The 23,755-nt window shown below is 36.7% G+C and overlaps 1 long non-coding RNA gene across 1 annotated transcript; it reads left to right on the top strand.

Moving 5' to 3' along the window:
• The first annotated feature begins 7,639 nt into the window (after positions 1-7,639).
• LOC114475980 (uncharacterized) lies at positions 7,640-22,544 on the top strand. The gene is made up of 3 exons (XR_003675521.1): positions 7,640-7,702; positions 7,819-7,896; positions 22,447-22,544. It is a non-coding gene; the product is annotated as an uncharacterized LOC114475980 (long non-coding RNA).
• The last annotated feature ends 1,211 nt before the right edge of the window (positions 22,545-23,755 follow it).

Below are 23,755 nucleotides of genomic sequence, written 5' to 3'. Positions count from 1 at the left end.
CCATCATATTTCAATACCTTTTCTGCACATTTTTTTTTTCACTGTGAACACATTTCCACCACTTTTCCCACCTAATGTTGCATATCTTGACACATTATTGCCACTTTTAATTTCTTTTCACCCTATTTCATCCTTACGTTAGCCAATTTTAATCACATTTACGATTTCCCGTGCCCATTATTTGCCAGTTTAAACAAATTGTTCCCGTATTGACACTTTGAACTCTTTGTTACCACTTTTAATGTCCGTTTTTGGCCACTCGATTTTGCAACTTTTAACTAATCCCTGTGGTTTTTAAACACCCATTTCACAACCGTTTCCTCAATTTTTGTCACTTTTAACCCATTTTTTTCTGATTAAAACAAGGATTTAAGATGCTTAAATACGATGGGGCAAATAATCAACTTTATTTTGGGGGTCCTGGGCTGAAAAGGTTGAGAGCCACTGCCTTGGAGGGTGAAATATCCTGCTCACACACACACATGCTAGCTGTAGATGAAGTTATTTTAAGTGTGTGAGAACAAACTAAAGAAGCACCTTTGCCTTGCTGTAAATTAATTGTTGGGACAATCACGTTGGTTGTCGGTGTTAAACCCATGCTAGTGTTACATTGCGGTGTTCGCCATGACTGTTTTCATGTCTAGAACGGTTATAAAAATGATCGTTTAAAGCAACAAATCCTCACAGGCGTCGTTTGCCTTCCTGCTGTTGTTACGTTATGTGTTTTTTTTTTTCTTCTAATTTCCTCAGACAGCATTTAATATTCTTTATTCGCATTTTCATGAATATTTCCAAACCAAAACTGGGCTTCGACCTCACAGCACTGAACAAAATATGCATTATTAACTGTTTGTGTATCTGTGGACAATAATCAGTCTGACATTCTGCTGTAGGAATCCTCAAACAAAGCCATTCGTCGGCGTTATTGTGCGTTTAAATAATTCGTCACGCTCTGTCTGTATAACCTACACCATGTATACGTCTGTATTTACACAGCAACAGTATGTACATGTAGTTTATGTTGATGATTGTACAGTTTTCGGGGTCTTTTTTGTACACAGTTTTTAACAAGAGTCGTAATAAGATGAAACATGTGTGGAGTTCAACAGAAACAAATGTAAACTGCTTTAAAAAAATAAAGCCAGACGTGGAAGAATGTATGTCATGAGAAAAAAAATAAATAGTGGATGAGTTTTTTTTATTTTTTTTATCCATCCTGAGGGTTTAAAGCTGCAGTTTGTGTTCCAGCCACAAGGAGGCAACACAGCAACGTGTCACATTGAAGCTGAAAACAATGTTTCAGTGTTTGGAAACAAGTGGTGTTTTTTTTTATTTGTATGTTTAGTTATCGTGTGTCTAAACAATCCACTGTAGATTAATTAAAATATTTAAATACAGGAATGATTACCTTTAAAGCATGATGAACAAATGTTACAATGTTTTTGATGACATTTGTATTATTTATTCTTTACAGTTTGTGCCACATCAGATTTAAACATTTACAACCCGAGGGCCTCATAATCAACATTAATTTCAGTATTTAGTATTTTCAAAGGGTTTTGTGTATTTTCTGATTATTTTTTGTGTTTTGTCTTTTTTTTTTCATTTTGTATGTTTTTCTTGTTTTGTGTGTTATTAAGTATGTTTTTTTTCTATATTTTGTAATATTCGTCTGTCATTCTCTGTATTTTTTTGTTGTTTTGAGTATTTTTTGTAATCTATTTAGTAATTCTGCTTATTTTTGTGTTTTTTTTTGTTGCTGCTTTGTGTCATTTTGTTATTTTTAGTCATTTTGTGAATTTTTGTTGTCCTTTCATTAATTCTTAAATGTTTTTGTAATTTTTCTGGATATTCTGTTTTTTTTTTTTGTTGTTTTGTGTTTTATGCATATTTTTCTTTCATTCTGTGTAATTTATTGTTGCTGTTTTGTGTGTTATGAATAATGTATAATTTTTCTTCTGTGGATTACGAGTTGTTTTGTGTGTTTTTGTCGTCATTTTTGTTTTTTGCATTCATTTTTGTGCATTTTTCTTGTCCTTTTGTGTATTTTCCTTTAATTCTGTATGTTTTTTGGAGCATTTTTGCATGTTTTTAAGAGTAATTTTACACGTGTTTACTTTGAGTTGAGAAAGGTGCAACTTGTTTGTTTTGTGTTGATGATTTCATTATTGTTTCACTTCAAAGTTGGTAAAAAAGAAAAAGCCAACAAACCACTTTTAGGTGGAACGTGTTCTCCAAAGTTGCTCCAGGGCTGCTTGTTCTTCAGTCTGACGACATCAACGAGATTAGGACGTCAGGTTTGGATTGATTTGTTTCTCGTCATCCTTTTCGCTTCCCATCATCTTTGCTGATCTTCATCCTCTCCTCCACAGCTGGCAGAAGCAGAGCCGCTGCAGAGGAAAATGTAGCAGAGGAGACAGAAAGGAGATCAGAGATGGGCAACTTTTATCACAGTGGGGCCACAAAGATGTAATTGTATCTGATCTGAGGGCCATTTTATTGTACATTTCAGCATTTACAATAATGACCAATCAGAGCTTTAACACAGGAAATAAAGAGTTTGTGTGGTTGTTTTGTATTTTTTATTTCATTTTGTATATTCTTGTTTGTGGATTTTTGGAGCCGTTTTGTGGATTTTTTTTTGTAATGTATGTTTTTATGCTATTTGAGTCATTTTGTCTAGTGTTTTTTTGTCTTATTGGAATCATTTTTGTGTGGTTTCTGAGAAATTTTGTGTATTTTTGTTGTCATTTTATCTGTTTTTCGCTCCTTTTTTAGTTTTGTGTGTAACTGGAGTCATTTTGTGTGTTTTTGCTGCTATTAGTGTGTTTTTGGAGTCACTTTAATAGTTTTTGTTCCCATTCTGTGTGTTTTTGGAGTGATTGAATGTATTTTTGTGTGTTATTGGACTCATTTTGTATGTTTTTTTTTTTTTTTTTTCTGTATGCCTATTTTGTGTGTTTTCTAAGACGTTTTGTGCCTTTTTGTTGTTTTTTTTTGTGGGGTTTTTTTTTTTTTTTTGGAGTTTTGTGGGTTACTGGAGTCATTTAAGTGGTTTATTTGTTATTGAAGTTGTGTGTTTTATTTTTGTCTATTCTGTGTGATTTTGTGTATTTTTTTGTAACAAAACTCCAATAAAAACTACACTGAATGACTCCAAAGAACATTGGTCTGTTAACGGGGTCATTTCGTGTGTTCAGGGTTGTTTTTTTTTTTGTTGTTTTTTTATTTATTTTACATTTCATTTCTCTTTTTTTTTTAATTTATTTTTCTCATTGACTTTGGGGGTCACAGGTGACCCCTGGGTTGCCATGTCTGAAGTAGATTCCTGGTCAAAGGTGGCTACTGTTGTGATTATATTGTTTATGAACTTGGAGCTGCTTATTTTTAAGTGTGAGGGTAAAAACTTGATAAAAGCTCAGTTTTTTTGTGCAGCACCTGAAATACACACTTTAAAACAGTCACTGCAGGTAGGAGGTGGAATTCAACGTTTACAGGGGTTTGTTTCTACCTTGCTGAACTGCTCCAGGTGGGATTGCTCGCAGCGTATTGGTGTGTGCATGTCAAACATCGATGAATATACACCCCTGAGGAGAAGTAGACTTATTATAAGAGTCTAAAAATGGGGCTGGCAGGGAATCCTGGATCCCACTCTGATGTTTGGAGCTCCTACAGGTGGATGTTCTGAACACAAGCTTTGAGGGGAAGTGTAATCCTGTAAGCAGCATGTGCACAAAGTCCTCCATCAGTGTGAAATGAGAAGTTTGACAGGCCTTTGCCTCCATCCTGTGAGGTGGAACAGGTGGAAACAGACAGCCAACACTGTGGATTATTTCACTAGTTTAATCTAATTTTATCTTTAAAACCCTTGTCGTGCAGGGAACATTTACTCATCCCTTTTGGACCAGTTTGTATAGAAACCATAAATTAGCATTTTACGCTCTGGATTAAGGAGAGCTTAAGGAAATTAAAAACAAACTGTGCAAGTTAGAGAACTTGGGTTATTTTTCACTGGTTATTTGTTCATTTTTAGGGAGTTTTCTGCATGACCTGAAGTGAACTTTATCCTGCAGCTCTTTTCTGAGAAGGTACGTGTTCTTAGCCAGGCATGCATTTGTTTCTTCCCAGAATGCACCTCAACCACACATATATTGACCTTTATTTTATTTTTTACATCCACACACCGATGGTCATAAGTGTCTACAACTCAGGAAACCCAAAGAAAATCTGTGAATCTTAATTTAAAAAAATGTAAAAACTTAATTTCTACGGCAAAGCATGAATTTTATTTCTAATATTGTACAGATGAGTTGATGCTTTATTTTGAAGGAGTTGACTTCCCACATTACCTTGCATTGGTGTCCATGGAAACACATTTGATATTAAAGATATCAACCATTATTGTAACTAGTACTCAACAGTTGCAGTACATGTACTCAATTTTGGTTTGCAAGCTCATTAGTGCACTTTACTAGTGAATTAAAAAGTGTCACTATTACTACTCATGACACAAAATTATTAACTAATCTACTAATGCACTAAAAACATTTTTTCTTAACTAGCACTACTAGTACACTCAAAATCTCTCACTAGTAGTACTAATAGGCTGTTTTTAGTCTACTATTAAAAGCAAAAGATTCACTAGTAGTACTAGAGTAGATATTTTACTAGTATATACTTAGTAGGTATTTTAAACAAATCCAGCTCTCTGATTGGTTGCAACATTTTCAAAAGCCAATGGCAAGCCTGAATTTGCTTTTCCCGCCCCCTGACTATCATATAAGAGTAGACTTTAAAGTTCTGCTGCTGTTGGTGTATAAGTCTGTGACTGGGTTTGGGTCCAGAATCCATCAGTGAGCTGTTAGTCAGGTCTGATCCCAGCAGATTTCTCAGATCCATGGACACAGGTCAGATAGTGGAGCCCAGAGTTCACAGCAAACATGGTAACGCTGCTTTTAGTTGTTATGCTGCAGAGAAGTGCAGCTGAAATCAGCATCCAACATTTTTAAATCTGTTAGAGGCTCATTTTTTTTATTTACTGCGCATGGCTGAGAGGCAGGTTTTTAATCATGTTATTGTTGATTTAATGTTTTCACTGCTGATTTTAATGTTTTTATTGATTTTTAAACCTACATTTGTCTTGCCTTTGCCTTATACATGTACTCCAAATGTGAGCACTACTATTACTACTTAAAGGTGCAGTCCGCAACTCTAAGATCCCTCTCTCCCCCTCCCTCCCAGCTGCTCTCTTGCCCTGCCTCCAAACTTTCCAAAGTCCCTCCCCCAGATGAGCTAGCAAGCTAACGTTAGTCCGACAGCAACATCACAGTAATATAACATGCTCTGTTAAAAGCATATTACTGCAGCGCTTCTCTATCTTTATGTGCACAAACCTCAGCAACAACACAGTGTCACTTACAGCAGCCACACGGAGGCTGCTGCACGCACATGAGCAACACATGCACTACACAGTTCTAGTGTAACAATTATAAATCAAACATAATGTAAATCAAGCAGCAGTAGTTACCTTCCAAGCAGAAAAGTCACCAATTCCATCTTCTACTCCTCCACACCATACACTGTAAAAAAGATGGCGCTTCAGCCCAGGGAAGGGGCGGGGCCTGTGAGCAACCGCTGTCAGGCAGTCCATCAAACACAATCCTGGCTCTGATTGGTTCTTTTTAATCGAACGCGGTGCATTCTGGCAATCAGGACTCCATGAGTCAGTTTTTTTTCACACACTAGTAGTTTGATGTAAAGCTGTCCTTACATAGTGACAGCTTTAGCAAATATGACAAAAAGTCACTTTTATAAGAGTTGCAGACCGCATCTTTAACTGTGGTTGGTGTTAAAATGTATGCTTAAACCATTTTTCCATTGGGTTTCACATTTGGAATGAACGCTATAAAGAAAGTGGAGTGTGTGAAATGAGACTGAACGAAAACACTAAGACTGAGAGGCTTTGTTCCATCATGGCCTCTGATTAACAAAAAGCAAACACTGATATTATGTCCTCGTGTGTGTGTGTGTGTGTGCGCGCATGTGATCCCTGCACCCAGCAGTGGGTCTGTCACTCAAACTGATGGAGGCGATATGGAGGCCATCCACACGTGAAATCTACGAATTCGCTTTGAAATTGCTGTTATTTGCCGATGATTGTTTACGAGTGACCACACATTGTTTCTAGAGCTGCTTGTTTTGCCTCCCACACAAAAAAGCAACTCCTTGTGATCTGGCCTTTAAAAATACCAGGTCTCACACACACACACATACATACGCACACACACTTACGTCTTATTTTTTATATACTTGAGGCAATCAAACAATTGCTTTTCCTTTTTGATCTCACTCCATCATCTTTCTGCATCATCTTCAGTCTCCTCCAAACAAGATAAATTGTGCAGAAACATTATCACTACTCTTCGGTCGAGTCTTTATCACGCTCACCTGTATAGATGCACAATAATGTAAAATATGGTGCACAATATTGTGGCCCTAAAGCCTTTGCATCAAGGAGAGTGTGGGTGTAAACTGGAACAAACGTGAACAACAGAGGAAGGTTTTCTACAAGGTCACTGATAAAGATGTCCTTCATGAGCTGCAGATACAAACCAACACAACAAGAACATTGTTAGACATTATTGAAAATGATAATTTGCAGAAAAAAATGTTTTAACATACTAGTAATAACATATAGAATACATAAGCAACAGGCGGGCCAGGGGCCAAATGTGGCCCTCGGTCTAATTTTCTGCCCCTTCCAAAGTAATTTACCAAAATGACTCAAAAACAAACAAACATATAAAATTACATAAATATACACAAAAAGGACAACAAAAACATCATAAACGTGTAAAACGACAGGAAAAATACACAAAATTACAACAGAAATACACAAAGAACACGGTTTACAAAATGACACAAAAAAAAGAAAAACTAACAAAAGTACAAAAAGCACAACAAAATAATTGGATAACCATATAAACCTGCACCAAAATACACAAAATGATAACAAAAATAACAAGACAACTTCAAAAATACACACAAAACAACAGAGACATGTACAAAAAAAAACACACACACAAAATACCAACAAAAATATATGAAATTAACAAACCGCTCGGGTGACTTAAAAAATACTCATAATAAAAGAAAAATGTACAAAATGACTCAAAATTAGAGAAAATGTTCAAAAAACAACATAAATACACAAAAATATATCAAATGAAAACAGAAATACAGAAATGTATTAAAGGTTGCACATGATGTCTACAAAATACACAAAAATGACTCCGAAAACACACAAGATGGCTAGAGAAATAAAAAAAAATCCACAACACAAAGACATTATTTTAAATGCTGACATGAATGTTGATGATGTGGCCCTCAGATCAGAAAATCATATTTTTGTGGCCCCAGCTGTAATAAATGTTGCCATTTCTGCCCTAGAGTAACTTTGTTGTACGATTAACGTAATGACATTGTATATTTTTGAGTTTGTTCTGTTGGTGTTTTTAGGTGAAACAGCGACTCCATTGGCTTTAACGCTAACCTAATGTGATCCATCTAGTGGTGGTTGAACGTGGTACTGCAGCCTACAGCCAGGACGCCAGGTGGAGCGTTGGCACTGATTGATTGAAGCTGCAGGGCGAAGAACATGGCCGATACACCGTGGAAATAAAACAATATTTTTACCGATAAGGTAATTTCGATTTATGATATACTTACCATAAACACAAAACACACGAAGCAAAGTAAACATTCATGTCTGTGAGTGAGCAAAACTGTCGCTAATCGTGTTGTTTTCTTCACGCACAGAGGACAACAGTGACTTATTTCAGCAGAAAAGCCAATACACTGTTCAGAGGAGGATTTTAACATCACACATCTGTCTGAGTGAGTCCAAACACTTCATATATGTTTAGTTTCATTATTGATTAGTTGTGGAACTGTATTGTATTTTACTGTACAGCAGACATGGGCTACTTTGTTTTATCAGGGGCCACAAACATGGATTGTTTCTGATCTGAGGGCCACGTTATCAACATTAATGTCAGCATTTTCATTAATGACCATTATGAGCATTAACACAGGAAATAACAAAGACTTTTTGTCACCTTTATATATTTTTTTCTTCTCCCTGTTTTGTGTGTGTTTGCTGTCATTTTGTGTTTTTTTTCTATTATTTAGTGTATATTTACAGTCGTGTTATGTATTTTTTTGTCAGTGATGTATTTTTTTGTGGTTTTCTGTATTTTTGCTGCTGTTTTGTGTATTTTTTTTGTTTTGTTTTGTTTTTTGTTGTCCATGTGTATTTCTCCTGTCTTTTTCTGGGTTTTTGTTGGCATTTTGTGTACATTTGTTGTTCTTTTGAGTTTTTGTTGGCATTTTGTGTACATTTGTTGTTCTTTTGAGTTTTTGTTGTTGTGTTGTGGGTTTTTGTTGGCATTTTGTGTACATTTGTTGTTCTTTTGAGTTTTTGTTGTTGTGTTGTGGGTTTTTGTTGGCATTTTGTGTACATTTGTTGTTCTTTTGTGAGTTTTTGTTGTTGTGTTGTGGGTTTTTGTTGGCATTTTGTGTACATTTGTTGTTCTTTTGAGTTTTTGTTGTTGTGTTGTGGGTTTTTGTTGGCATTTTGTGTACATTTGTTGTTCTTTTGTGAGTTTTTGTTGTTGTGTTGTAGGTTTTTGTTGGCATTTTGTATACATTTGTTCTTTTGTGAGTTTTTGTTGTTGTGTTGTAGGTTTTTGTTGGCATTTTGTGTACATTTGTTGTTCTTTTGTGAGTTTTTGTTGTTGTGTTGTGGGTTTTGTTGGCATTTTGTGTACATTTGTTGTTCTTTTGAGTTTTTGTTGTTGTGTTGTGGGTTTTGTTGGCATTTTGTGTACATTTGTTGTTCTTTTGTGGGGTTTTTGTTGTTGTGTTGTAGGTTTTTGTTGTCATTTTGTGTACATTTGTTGTTCTTTTGTGAGTTTTTGTTGTTGTGTTGTAGGTTTTTGTTGTCATTTTGTGTACATTTGTTGCTGTTTTGTTGGTTTTTGTTGTTGTTTTGTGGGTTATTGTTGTCGTTTTGTGTATTCTGTTATTTTGTATATTTTCTATTTGTTTGTTTAGTTGTCATTTTTCCTTTTCCTGTTGTTGTGTGTTTTGTTGGTTTTTGTTATTTTGTACATTTGTTGTTCTTTTGTGAGTTTTTGTTGTTGTGTTGTGGGTTTTGTTGGCATTTTGTGTACATTTGTTGTTCTTTTGTGAGTTTTTGTTGTTGTGTTGTAGGTTTTGTTGGCATTTTGTGTACATTTGTTGTTCTTTTGTGGGGTTTTTGTTGTTGTGTTGTGGGTTATTGTTGTCGTTTTGTGTATTCTGTTATTTTGTATATTTTCTATTTGTTTGTTTAGTTGTCATTTTTCCTTTTCCTGTTGTTGTGTGTTTTGTTGGTTTTTGTTATTTTGTACATTTGTTGTTGTTTTGTGAGTTTTTGTTGTCATTTTTCCTTTTCCTGTCATTTTGTGGGTTTTTGTTGTCATTTTTTGTAAATGCATTCTCTTTTTGTGGGTTTTTGTTATTGTTTGGTGTGTTTTTTAGTCTTTTTAAAATGAAAAATATTTTGTAACCCTTCCATTATTTTAGTTTTTGTTGTCTTTTAGTGTGTTTTTGCTGTTGTGTGTATTTTTCTGTCATTTTTCCATTATTGCTCTTTTTTGTTGACTGTGTTTATTGCCTTGTGTCAAACTAAAGCCTTGTCTTATTGAAGTGTCACAATCAACACATTTGGTTTTTAGCTAAGGAGTGTATAACAAAACTATATATTTTTAAAATAGATAATACAATTAAATCCAAGCACAAATCTACAGCAAATTAAATCTATTTGCAAAGTTTGTTTAGGAATTTGAGACCTTTGCAAAGTTTAGGGTTGCTAAGTTTGCAAGTTTGGTCCGTTTGCATTTATTACGTTTTCAAGTTTGTTACATTTGTAATATTAGTTACGTTTGCAGTGAATTACATTTGCAAAGTTTGTTACGAAATTCGAGGCATTTGCAAAGTTTAAGTTTGCAAGTTTGTTCCATTTGCAAAGTTTGTTACTTTTGAAATGTTTTCCAAAGTTTGGTACGTTTGCAAAAAAAACAAAGAGTTTAATAAAAATTAAAAATCTTAAACCTGACCCTGATCCAACAGATATTAAAGCAAAGGCTGGTTTTATTTGGAAAAATAAACCTGATAAGCACCTGGAAACACAATGTTTTGTGTCTGAAATATGTTTTTTGTTAAAATATTTTTTATTTAGTAAATGCTCTTTAAGTGAATGTTGATGCTGAGTGCTTAGTTTCCATCACTTATGTTGTCTGTTGTCTGTATAGACCTGTTGTAAAGCTCATCATCCCACTACAGAAAGGTTGCTGTGTCCCAGTTAGAATCACTGGCTTGAATTGAAACAGACGAGGTGACGGTGTTTGATCGCGGCATGAGGGCTAAATATGGGCCAGCGACTGCGTGGTGGTGTCTCCTCTTACAAGTGCACAAACAAACTAATCTGATTAACGTGAATCCCCCTCCTCAACGCTGAATGCAGCCCAACAGACCCCCGAGGCGGAGAAGCTGACGGAAGTTTATTTTTGGATATTTATTCACATGCAGGAAGGTTCCTGTTTAAAGCAGTGTTGAAAGTAGCACTAATATAATCAGAATAGTTTCACCAGGACTTGTCAATCATCCTCCTGTATATCTCTGTTGTTTCTGTATCTTTAGGTTTTTCTAGTTTGTCCAATTCAACCATTGTGAGGTCAGGCACTGATGTTGGATGAGAAGGTTCATCCCAAAGTTGCTGGATGAGATTGAGACCCATGTCTTTGTGTACTGAGGCACATTCATGCTGGAATAACACAGTGATGATCCCAAACTGTTCCCACAAAGATGGAAGCATCACATTGTCCAAAATGTCTCGCTATGCTGATGCATTAGGATTGTCCTTTAAGGGGCCACATCTTCTTTTCTCCTTTGGTGTTTATAGTAGATATAATCAACTGTTCTGCATTTAACTGATTTAAAAAATTTAAAAAAATCAAATTGCCTTAAAGTTAAAAAAAAAAACACTTATCGGAACGTTGATAATAGTCCCCATAGTAGATTTAAAGTTTAGTGAAATAATGTGATGAGGTAATATACTGTATATACCCATCGACAGACATTCAGCCTCAGATTTTATGTTACAAAATTTCACCCATTTCCACATTAGTTAACTGATTTCCATTTCGGTTCCCTTTTGACGGCACTTCACGTTATTACGGGCTATTAAATTTCTTGAAATTGTGCCAAACATTAGGGATGTAACGATTCACTCAACTCCCGATACGATTCGATTCACGATACTGGGTTCACAATACGATCGTCTCACAATTTATTTTACAAAATGGGACTGTAGACAAATGATTTAAAAATATTCCTTTATTTTTTTGGGGGAAAAAAAATAGAAAATACTGTACTATTTTCCATTTATTTTTCAATCCCTTGATAAACTATTCAAAACAATGCAATTCAACTAAAAATAAATCTTGAATGAAATAAATAAAGAAATAATACAAATGATTGAAATGAAGAAGTCTGTTAATTTAAATTCTTATCCTATAGTAAACAATGCAAAACTGCATAATAGTTCTTTTTCTTTTTAAAAGTGTAACTGAAAATGTATTTTGTGCCTTAACAATTGGACTTTAAAAAAAAAAAACAGTCTGCACTGTATTTACGTCAGATTTTTGTTTGGACCAGCAGAAGGCGCTGGTAACCCAGTGTTCGGTTGGGATGCAGCTATTCTGTGCAGTGAATTAGAGATGCTATTCTAGCAGACAGAGCTAATAGAAAAATGTGACTTTTATAGATAGTCACGCAATATTACAGATATTTTTTCGGTGCTACAGGGGTAAGGAATCATTTATGAACATGTTTAAGAGTAGAAGGCGGCCAGAAAGAAAGTAGTAGCAGATTCTGCCCGCCGCCTCAGCATTTGGACAAGAGAAGGATAAATATATAGCGCTATCTGCTGTTTAAAAAAGTGCTGCGATTCAATTTTCAGAAAATCGATATCAACCATGATACCTATGAATCGATTTTTAACTGCCTTACGATTAATCGCTACATCCCTACAAAACAAAATTAAATTCATATTTATACAATTATACATGTTTATATTAATTGGGTTGGATACATTTTAACCTTAAACATATTATGCAATTGAATAAAAAAATAAAAATTTCAAAATTAGAAGACCCTGCAAAATAACCTCACTAAATCCAATTAAAACAAAGTATCCTTTTAAAATGCAGAATAACAATTCAAGTTTACTTCGGTCTTTTTTTTTTTTACAGCTGCTGGGTAGAAGTGCTGCAGCTGAGTTAAATTAGGGATTTTTAGATGTAGGCCAATATAATCTAATCCAATTTAATTCAGAAGGTAAAGTCCATGACATCGCCATATTTTGTTCAGTTTACGTGGACAAAATGCATGGAAATGCATGATATTTTAGTAAACATGCATATGAGGGTATATTCAGAGTTACATTGAAATTTCAAGTCTTCAGTTTTCCGTGAACTTAAAGAATCAGAGGCCTGAGGGCAGCAGAGCTGTTTTTCTACAGTATTGTGATGATCAGTTGAAGGGTTTCTTCTCAGGTTACATGTGTGAATATATCGTTGAACCGTTGCTTTCCAGGTGAAACTTTACTTTATTTAAAAAGAAGAAAAGAAAAGCATGACGTGTGCGTGCTTTAAAGCTGCGTCCTGTGCCCAGAGCTGAGTGCAGTTCTCCTGTTGTTCCCACTCTAAATCCAGTAAAACGTGTGCCTGGTTCTGCATACTGGAGTTTCTTTCTTTCCCATCATGCCTTGCTTTGTTCTCATGGGGAGAGTCCAGTGGAACCAGCAGGTGAAATTGATTGCCTGTCCTTGTCTCTTTTTCTGCAGGAGGCCCTCGGTCCTCTGTTGGAATGAAGTGTGTGTGTGTGTGTGTGTGTGTGTGTGTTTGTGGTCGTGGGACCTGGGGGCAGATCCCCTTTCCCCCCGGGGTTATATCATGACACGGATAATTAGAGCAGGTCATCCACAGACAGAAGAGGCCACGACACGACGGCGACTCCAGTTTAGGAAGACTTTAGTCTCTCTTTAAGAACAAACCGCCTTTGATTTATGCAACTTTAACACTAAGACACGGGCAATAAGGGATTAAAGCTAAAATATGCAACTTTTATCACAGCAGGGGCCACACAAATGTGATTTTCTGAATCACTTTATCAACATTCATGACAGCATTTAGAATATTGAGCAATCTGAGCATTAACACGAGAGAACAAAGCATTTGTGTGTTTTGGGGTTGTTTTTTTTTATTTTTGTACATTCTTGTTTTGTGTATTTTAGTTGCCATTTTGTGTGTTTTTAGAGTCATTTTGTCTGTTTTTGTGGTTGTTTTGTATTTTTCCATTTCCTTTTTGTATATTCTTGTGTGTGTGTTTTTTTTTATTGTATTTTATTGTCATTTTGTGGATTTTGGTCATTCAGTTTATTTTTATTGTAGTTTTGTGTGTTATTGTGTGTTATTTTATTTGGTTTTAGTGTATTTTGTGTCATTTTGTGTATTTTTCTGTAACATGTTTTTTTTTTTTTTGAGTCATTCAGTGTAGTCATATTATAGTTTTATTTGGGTTTTGTGTTTTTTTTTTTTTTTTACATATTTGTACGTCATTTTGTGAATTTCAGTACTTTTATTTGGTGCATGTTTTTTTTGTATTTTTGTTATTTTGTATATGTTTGTGTCATTCTCTGTATTTTTGTTATTTTTTTGTGTATTACGAGTCATTTTGTGTATTTTTGTTGTTTTTCTCTGTTTTTTTGTTGCCATTTTGTATATTTTTCTGTCATTGTGTGTATTTTTGTGGTCCTTATTACTGATTTCTCTGTCATTTTGTGTGTTTTGAGAGTAAATTTCTGATTCTACACTAAGCACAAGTTCGAGAGAACATTATCTATATCGGGTAAATTTTAAAATTGACATGTGGCTCCTTTTGAAAGAAAAACTTTCTATTAAAGAATATAATTTTGATTGATTCACCTTAATGTGATTTTAAAAAAAATTGCGTATTATTAAAGATGTGCCTTTTTTGAGAAAATTATCCTAGATTTATTGCTATAATTTATTATTGATTAAAAAAAAATATGTATATATGGGAGAAACATGGACTGCAGCAGTTTTTGATAAACTGTTGTTTTAGGCAGTGATGAGTGACAGTGTGGAGCCTGTGATGTGGTTTAAACACTTTTACTTTTGCAGATATTAAGAATATTTCACATATTTAGCTATCATTTTACTGCCTTCCTTGTGTAATTCTGTGAATGTGATTGTTGGACTTGTGAGGGTAAGATTTGTGCCTTTTTTTTCTCAGGGTCGTCAGTGTTAGCGAGGGCTTATGATTGCATTTGACGTTTTTTTGCTACATTTGGCTCCACATTTAGTTTTCGTCCCATTGTTACATCTCGAACTCCTGGACTGACGCAACACAAACACACAAACTTTATACTCAAATGTTGCTCCTGCTACCCTTTTTTTTTGGGTACGAGACAATCAAGTCTCTGTGAAGGTTAGAGAAAATATTTCTTCTTTGTGTGTTTGTTGACCTTTAATTGGAGACAAGGCTCAGGTTTTTGTGAAGGATGAAGCTCAAGAGTCAAGTGCAGAAAACTCGAGTTTAGTGGAACAAAGGTTCCAAACTATGATAATCGATAAAGTTTTTAAGTCTACGAAGCTTCAAAGGAGAAGATCCAGTGAATGGCAGAGGAATAATATAATGCTGTAGGTAGAGGAGACCTGACGCATCAAGGACACACAGAACAAGGGATGTTTCTCTCATTGTTTTCCTGCTCCATTCATGCGTCTCTGCTCCGTTTCTCTTGAACTAACCTTGCTAACCTCTCGTGTCATCAATTGGTTTGGTCTGAGGATTTGTATTTCTCCCTGTCCTTCTACATAACTGGATTCACTGGAAGACAAAGAGCCGCCAGGCTGAGGCTCTATACTCCCACACAGTGCACACGGGTCCACTTGCACGCGCGCCCACAATCCAACATGTTTACCTCTCGACACAAACCTCGGTCGCACATGAATTGATCCAATCTGAGCAGCCTTGGAAAAGTGTTTGCACCTTTGTTACCATTCATTCCTCTTTTTCTTTGCCACCTCACTCTTCCGAGCCACTCCTGGCCTCTTGGGATCTTTGTTTTTTCTCTCCCTCCCGACCTTGGGTGCCTCTGAGAGCCGCTTCTCTCCAGGTGCAGCACTCGGTGATGTTTTCTGACCTTCGGCGAGTTTTTAAGGATAAGCAGGCTGAAACAAACCGGGTTGGATTCATGATTGGAGTCGACTGGTGTCGTTCACTTTTTGTATCGCAGAGGTTCTGTCTACGGAATATGAAATGTTCATCAAACACGTGCACATGCAATGTCAGCATAGAGGGAAGCATTGCTAGGTCATAGCTAACTCTGATAGCCATCGTAGCTAAGGCTGCGTTCACACCCCTACAGTCCTGGACTCGGCCCGAGAACAGCTGATCATTTATCACCTCGATGCAGTTGCATGAGCTACTCGCTTGGGGGCGCCATGAGTGATGTAGATGCATGTATAGGCAGACAAATGAAAATAAGAAGAAGAAAGTTCCTTCTTTTTTCAACATTCAACAATAGAGCAGCAATAAGTTGCCGTGCTTTTGCGGGTTTTGATGTTTTGTTTTGCGCCGTAACCCCTTCTCGTGCTCACCCATAATGCCTTTTTCTAATTGTAATATTTTGCCTGGCTAATATTAATTACATTTGATATGTTATTCAAAATTCCTCCCAGTTTCTGGTTAATTCTAGACATTCTATCCATATATTTGTGTCTCACAGACATGGGGAACTATTAGCTGTTAAACTATTATGTTCTGCAGGCTGAAAAAACACAGTTTTAAGCAAAAAGCGACACTTATTTTGTCATCGAGCTCGAACAATAATCTACAAACAAAGAACTCTTTTCTGCCAGGAGTCATCTGATCGGCATCGATAGTCTCCCCTGTGACTGTCCAGCCCTCAGTCGGACACTTATGTGATGGATGACTTCACATTATATGGAGCATAATGGAGAGTAATTACAGTGTTAACTTGAAGACAATTGTGTCGAGAAACGCCCTGTACACAAGGCTTTTCAGACCTTTGTACGCGCTGCTTTCTGTCTTTCTAGCAACACTTTAGATCTGTGCAGATATAATATGACACTAAAGTAGAGCTAACTCTGAGCAGAGGGATTGTTTGACAGGATTGCGGTTGGTTGAGGGAATTTTTTAAAGTCTGACGAATGTCCATCTGAGAAGCCATTTGTAGTTTTTTTGTTGTTGGATTCAAACTGGCGATGGCATCAGTGTGTCTTTGTCCCCGTGTGTTGCACTCAGTGGTCGTTTAATGATTAGCGCTCTCCATGTGTTCCCATTGTCTCTGCCTTTAGACTCGGTGTGCACACACTCGCACATGCACGTCGGTTTATCAGCCCATCGACTTCTGGTCCACCCGAGCTGCTTGAAGTCAGAGCTTAACTGTGTCACCAGTTGATTCCGAGCACACACAGCTCGGCGCACTAATCCCCGAGAGACTGAACTTGATCCCCGGCTCTACTGACTTGTCAATCGCTTGTGGGATTGGCTTACGGATAATTGACGTTAGCTGGAGCCGATCCCGGCGGCAGGTAAAGGACGCTGGAGAGGCTCGACAGGTGAGAGCTGCAGTGGGTGCAGGAGCGAGGAGCGAGGGCCCGGTGCATCCATGCAGGGCCATGTTATTTGATAACAATCGATCTCAGAGGTTAAGAGTGTTTTTGAAGAGTAGAAGAGTGGGAAGCACTCTTTAGTGCAGATCACAAGCATTTGATGAGCCTGCAGGAAGGATCAGCAGTTAAAGACACTCAGTGATCTACGGGTAATTCTTTAGAACTAAATGATCCGGGCTAATACAAATACGTGCAGATACTTTTTGCTCAGGTAGACGTGAAATAACCATCCTTTATTTAACCCTTAATGCCTTTCTTTTTAAACCAGGCCCTGGAGCCACATGCAACCCACGCTCTAATTCAGTGAGGCACGAAGGCTAACGCAAAAAATGACTCCATAACACACAAAATGACAGAAAAACATGCAAAACAACATCACAAATGCACAAAATGACATCAAAAGGCACAAAATGAATCAAAAACACACATTGTGAATACAAAAATACCTAAGATAATAAAACACTACAACAATCAAAACATTAAAAACACACAATGACAAGGAAATCACAAAATCAATAAAAAACACAAAACAAACACAGGGCGCACACAAAATTACTTAAAATATATGAAACATCAAAAGTACCCGAAATGAAAACAAAAGACACATAATTACCTCAAAAACATACAATATGATGACAAAGATTCCTAACATCACCAAAAATATACAAAAGGATGACGAAAATACCTACAAATGACAACGACAACAATTACACACAGGATTAGAGAAAAGAAAGAAATCACTAAATGAATTCAAAACAAAACAAAACACAGAAGTACACACAGAATGATGTATGATGAGAACATACAAAACAACATCAAAAGCACCCAAAATGATAAGAAAAGATACATAATTACCTCAAAAACACACATTATGATGGCAGAAATACCCGAGATGATAGAAAAATGCAACACGCACAAATCAACAACAACCACACACAAAACAACAGCAATCACACACAAAATGAAAGAAAAATATGGTAAAACAAGCTTAAAAATACAACAGAATTACCCAAAATGACAAATAAGATATACAAAACAACAACAGAAATATACAAAAACACAATATGACAACAAAAAGTGGACAAAATTAGAGTAGAATAACGTAATCTAAAGATTTTGTAAAGCCCTTAACAACTTTTTCATAACAAAATTCCCCTTCCTTTGTTGACACTGTTACTAGTGATCTGGTGTGTTTATATGTTTAGTGCTAAAATGTATTTACACTCATCTCTGAAGTTCGTATCTGTGGTTTTCCTTCCTGCTGCTCAGTATCTTCATACATTTTGAAAAGCCATTAGTGGAAAAGTGTGAATGTGGTCTGGATAACACAGTGTGTGGTTAATAACGATGCAGGGCGGGGATGTTTTTTCTTGGAATGTATTGAATTATTGCCGTTATCAGCTCTTCATTTCTTTATCATTCTTTTGTAAGCACTTACAGAGCAGAGGAGACGCGCGTCTGCTCAGTCGGGACTAGTAAACATCCAAACACTCGGGAACGGATCAACAGACGATGCATTCGGGTGTCAGTGGTTGAGGGATGGGGTTCAGGTGACAGGTATTCACTGCGTTCTGGGTGAATGTGAAAACACGATTGCAGTAAGCCAGGCTTTGTGGCGTTCCTATCATGTCGAACACATTGGCCTGGTGCCACGCCAGATGGCTCCAGGCCACATCTGCTCATAGAAATGTGACTTCATGTAAAGTAAAGGAAATTTGACAGTGCATGTCAGAGCAGGTTGTGGATTTTGGATAGTCATGGCACCTTACAGGGTGCACAGCGACTCTGCTGCCAGTTCAGGCTCTGAATCCTCATCGGGGAACAGAAAAGGATCGTTTTCAGACGTGAAGTCGCTGCTCACAACTGGGATGTGAAACATGTCGAGAGAAGGAAGTTAGATAGTTGTAGAAGAAAAGTCTTCATACGCAAATCAATCAGATTGTCTTACCATTATCAACGTTCATGTCAGCATTTAGAATAATGACTAATCTAAGCAATAATACAAGAAAATATTTTTTTGTTTAATGTTTTTTGTCTTTTTGTCTTTTTTTTTGTCATTTTGTATTTTTTTTACACTCATTTTGTCTTCCCTTGTGTGTGTGTTTATTGTTTGTGTATTTTCATTGTAGTTTTATCTATTTTTCTTTCATTTTGGGAATTTTTGTTGTTCTAATGTGCACATTTGGAGTTATTTTTGTCACCTTGTGTTTTTTCAAAAGTAATTCTGTCCAATTTGTCTATTTGTTAATATAATGTCGTTTTTAGAGTAATTTTATGTCTTTTTGTAGTTTTTTTTTTTTGTTGAGTATTTCTTTCCAATTTTTGTTGTCATATTTTGTTTATGAGTCATGTGGGGTATTTTATTGTCATTTTGTGTATTTTTCTACCATTTTTAAGTATTTTTTCCTCTCATTTTGTCTTTGTTTGTTGTTTTTTGTTGTCGTTATGTATGTTCTATCATTTTTGTTGTCATACTGTGTGTGTTTTGGAGTAATTTTATCTCTTGTTGTCATTTCGTATGATTTTGTTGTTGTCTTGTGTGTTTTGCCAGTTATTTTGTCCATTTTTGTTTTCATTTTCTGTGCGTTGGGAGTCAATAACAAAGATCGCGAAATGATAAAAAAAACAAAAAAAACAAAACAAAAAGCCTTTATTTCTTGTGTTAATGCTCAGATTGGTCTTTTTTTCCAAATGCTCACATGATTGTTGATAATGTGGCCCTTGGGTCACATTTTGCGACTCTCGCTGCGATAACAGTTGCCGACCTCTGCTCCAAAGTCATATTTAAGACGTTGGCGTGTGATTGTTGCCGTCGGCTTTTTTTGTGGATGTGCACAGCCTGTGATCTTTCCTCAACGACTCCTCCGTCCGTTCATCGTCCTCTCAACTTCCCTCTTTCCCTCGCATTGTCCGTCTCACCTCGCCATCTCTCCTTTCTCTTCCTTCAGTGACAGTAAACAGGCCTCCTGCGGCGAGTCTCCCATTACATCCTGATTCCCTTCTTTCCTCCGTCCCTAATCCTTTTTTTTTTATATCCCCTTTTCTCTCTGACCATCAGCCACTCAGGCTAAAAGCCAAAGGCCCTCTCCAGACACTGCAGACAAAGATGCGAGAGGGGCAGAACAATCAAAGGCAGTGATGATGATGATGCTGGAAGTGAAAGTGCTCGTGATAATGACAGAGCCAGTGGAGGAAAAGGCTAAAAAGGAAACGTACCTGCTGATGATCCTTAACATGAAAAAAGCAGCAGAAATATAAAGATTATGGTGGGAAGGATTGTGATTTAGGCTGAGGTGGAATAACTTTGAAATTATTTCTACATGAAGATAATTTGGAAACATTGTTTACATTTTAGATTTGAGACGGATAAAAATGTTTGCATGAATCAGCGCGAACGTGCAGGAAGGCTTTTTGTGCAATGCTGCAAACGTTTGGAGACATTCCTTAGGTAAAGGTGAAGATTCCTGACCTTTTTTTTTTTTTAAGTACAACAAATGATATAACTGGCATATGAAAACACTGCAGGTGTGTAACCAGATCCCCACCGGAATATAGATGTCTTTAACCCAAGTTTACATTTTATTTTACTGAAAAAACCTCACTAAATCTGCTTCGGTTTGCATTAAACAGCTTTTTTAAAGCTAAAAACTGACAAGAAAAAAGTGAAAGCAGTCCTGTAAACATGAGTTTATTCCTGGCTTGGCCTCAGAATGTAACTTACCTTCATATTCAGTTATCACATGGATATATGTGTGTTTCTCTGCCAGTTAAACGTGTTAAAATCTTAATTTTAGCTGTAAATTTATACAAACATCTAAAGTAAATGTATTAAATTTTATGTTTCCAATTTTCCCAAATTCCATATCATGGTTTACCCATTTCTGCGTCTTACACTTTTCTGTTTCCGTTTCATCGTTTTTACTTGTTCAGATGACTGTACATGCAAAATTGTACCTAACATACTACATAGGGTTAATAATTGTTTTTTTAGTTAGTGTAATTTTGCTTTTGTGCGTTTTTTAAATTTAGAGGCCGCAGTAGGTGTAACGTGTGACTGAAGTTTGCATTATAGCCTTTTCTAAATACTGAGCAGGGCGATGCCAATTATTAACTATTGTGTCTAAATAAGTCCACAGTCTTTCTGATCATCATTATTTTGGCTCAAAATGACAGCAGATTTTTCCCCACTCACGCTGCCTCTTTGTGTGCGTGCGTGTAGATGTGTTGTATATCACATTTTGTCTAGTAGAAAAGTAAATTGTGACCATTCTCCTCAATAGGGAGGAAAACATGACTCTTAATTCTCCTAATTTCACACTCAGTGGGACTGAGGACATCCTGCGGGGCTCACTCACGCACAAACACACACACACACACACACACACAAGGCCAGGTCAAAGCCCTGAAGCTACAGTGGCAACTCGGAGGGCCAGAATAACGACTTTCATAATGTCTCCCCACGGCGAAGGATGGCGAAAGAAGAAGAAAGTGAGAGAGGGGAGAGCGAGCACTTTGCCTCGCATGACTGTGGGAGTCCTATTGTTGCTCGCCCTGCAGGAGCCCTTAGTCCTCAGCTCCAACTTATTGGCTGTCCAACTATGTGGGGTGGGTGGGAAATGCTCGCGCTGCTTCTTTTTTTTTTATCATGGGGGGAATTATGCGTAAGCAGGGAGGTCAAAGCTGCAGTCCTTCACTCTCCGTTTTCTCTTTGCTTTTCTTTTCATCCTTTTCGCCCCCTTTCTCCCTTCAGATGCATTGATTTATTTTTCACGCCTCTGGTGGCGGAGTTCTCTGTGGTTCAATGCTGGAGTTTTATAATCACGAGCACCCGCTAACTGAGCATTAAGGTCACAATCCTATGTGCGTTTTTTTAGATGTTAAAAATGTCAAGATTACTGAAACTTGGAAGTTTTGTTAAGCTTTTAAAATGAGACAATTATCCTAATGTTGCCTCTATGTGATTTCCTCTAAGATGGTTTTCAGTCTGCATATTTTCACCGGCGTTGATTTTGTTTGTTCGTCTTCTACCAGGATTAGGTCAAAAGTACTTAGAGTAACTCAACCCCAAAACTAAATATATTTATGTATATGAAGTCGTGCTTTTGATTGATTCTTGTCCAATTCTTTACATTTAAGTCAAAGTATTAAAATGTGTTGTATTTTGTTGTAAAATGTAGTAAAACCCTCTGTGGTTTGAAACCTGGCTATTAATCTTGATTTTGCCATTGGCTGAGAATGGTGGTTTGTGACGTTTTGGTGGCACTGTTGGCTCCGCCCCTCCTATAAAAACCATCACCTGTGAACTCTGCAATCTGGTGCGAGAAGGTTGGATTGAGAGAATTGTGAATAGAGAGGTATAGTAAGAATGGAGTAGGTAGTTAGCGTAGCATAGATTGTTCTTTAAAAATAAACTGTGAGTGTCCTAACCGCTCACGGAGCCCCGCCCATAATCAAGTCTTGAAATTTCCCCCTATAGTGGCATGTCGGCAAAAACTTGATGTTTAGTTACTTTTGAATGGATTTTGACAAAATTTTAACCAGAGTTTCATGTGATGCGTGTTGCACCTAAAAAAACGGACGTATCTAAAGTCATATTTGTGTATTTTTTCTTTGTTTTTAGAGCTGGTGGCGACTGTGGTTGAGGTTTCCTGGGGGAGAGAATGGGGCAGAAGCCGTCTGTGACCGAGGTTGTTTCGGAACGAGCGGCGACGATCAACAGTAAGGAGTTATTTTTTTTACTCGTCTTTAAACTTTTTAATCCGTAGCAAAAATATATATACATTTTATGAGGCTACAAAAGCAATTTAAAAAAAAACGCGTTTACTTTAGTTTAGATTTTAATTTCATGTTTAAAAAAATGTCTATAAGTTACTTGGAATTGAGTCTGTGGACAGTTTTTAAACTAAATTGATAAAGTTATTAAGATGAAATCTATTACTGTTTGTCAAAAGAAGAAAGTTCTGGCAAATAATTTGTGATTGATAACTATAGAGAAATCATGTAACTATAGAAATGACCAGTCCTGATACAGTATCAATGGAGGAGTGTTGTTATTTTTTTTTAATTTGGAAGGACTAAGATATCGGCATTTAAACATTTTGGTGATCTACAGTATGTCCGGTTTATTCCTTAATCCCCCCACCGAGTTTCATCTGGATCGGATCTAGATTGTGGATTTTGTTGTGACTTTTCTATAAAATTGGTGCGCCCTTACATTTGGACCTACTGTATGGTTATTACTGGGGATACAGGCCATTAAAGTATGAATGATCATTGCACCATGATGAGGAGCACTGATCTAGATAACTGACAATATCTGGAAAAGAAGAGATATGGCGCTTAGCGTTGTTTGACTCTCTGAGTGCTCTTGTTCTAAATGTTACTTTCGATCTGTTCATTTATAAGCTTGTACCGTTAATTGTTTGCTGAGGCAACACCTTATTGGAAAACAACGTGAAATGGGTAAATCTTGCAGCGATGGATGCTTTCCATTGCAGATAAATGATTTTGTTCTCCGTGTGTTTTAGTGTGTGACTCACAGCAGTGCACGGGCGCTCCCTGCAGTACCTTTAGTTCAGCGTATTGATCTCGCTCACACATTTGAGTTTTCCTCGTCATTTTGACGCACACATTAACAGTGCAACGAAACAGAAATTTCATTTTTTTCATAGAAATTATATAAAGATTGCCTTGCTTTGGGGGTTTGTTAGAGGGTTTTTGGTATTTTTGTGCCAGAATCTCAGCTTATTGGATGTTGTGTGGCGTGTTTCAGTTGTGATCAAGTCAACAGCGTAACCTGTGGATGGTTTGTGTGCAATGTTTAGCTTCCACACATGCCAGCGTCCAGTGTGCGTACGTCTGATTAAATGATTATTTCTCGACAAGATAAGTGGGTGAAATCGACACTCTGTTGACTGTTATTCAGTTAA

Source organism: Gouania willdenowi, chromosome 2 (genome assembly GCF_900634775.1).
Source record: "Gouania willdenowi chromosome 2, fGouWil2.1, whole genome shotgun sequence".
Classification (NCBI taxonomy): domain Eukaryota; kingdom Metazoa; phylum Chordata; class Actinopteri; order Blenniiformes; family Gobiesocidae; genus Gouania; species Gouania willdenowi.
Note: the sequence above shows the minus strand (reverse complement) of the source record. Positions and strands in the feature narration are given on the sequence as shown.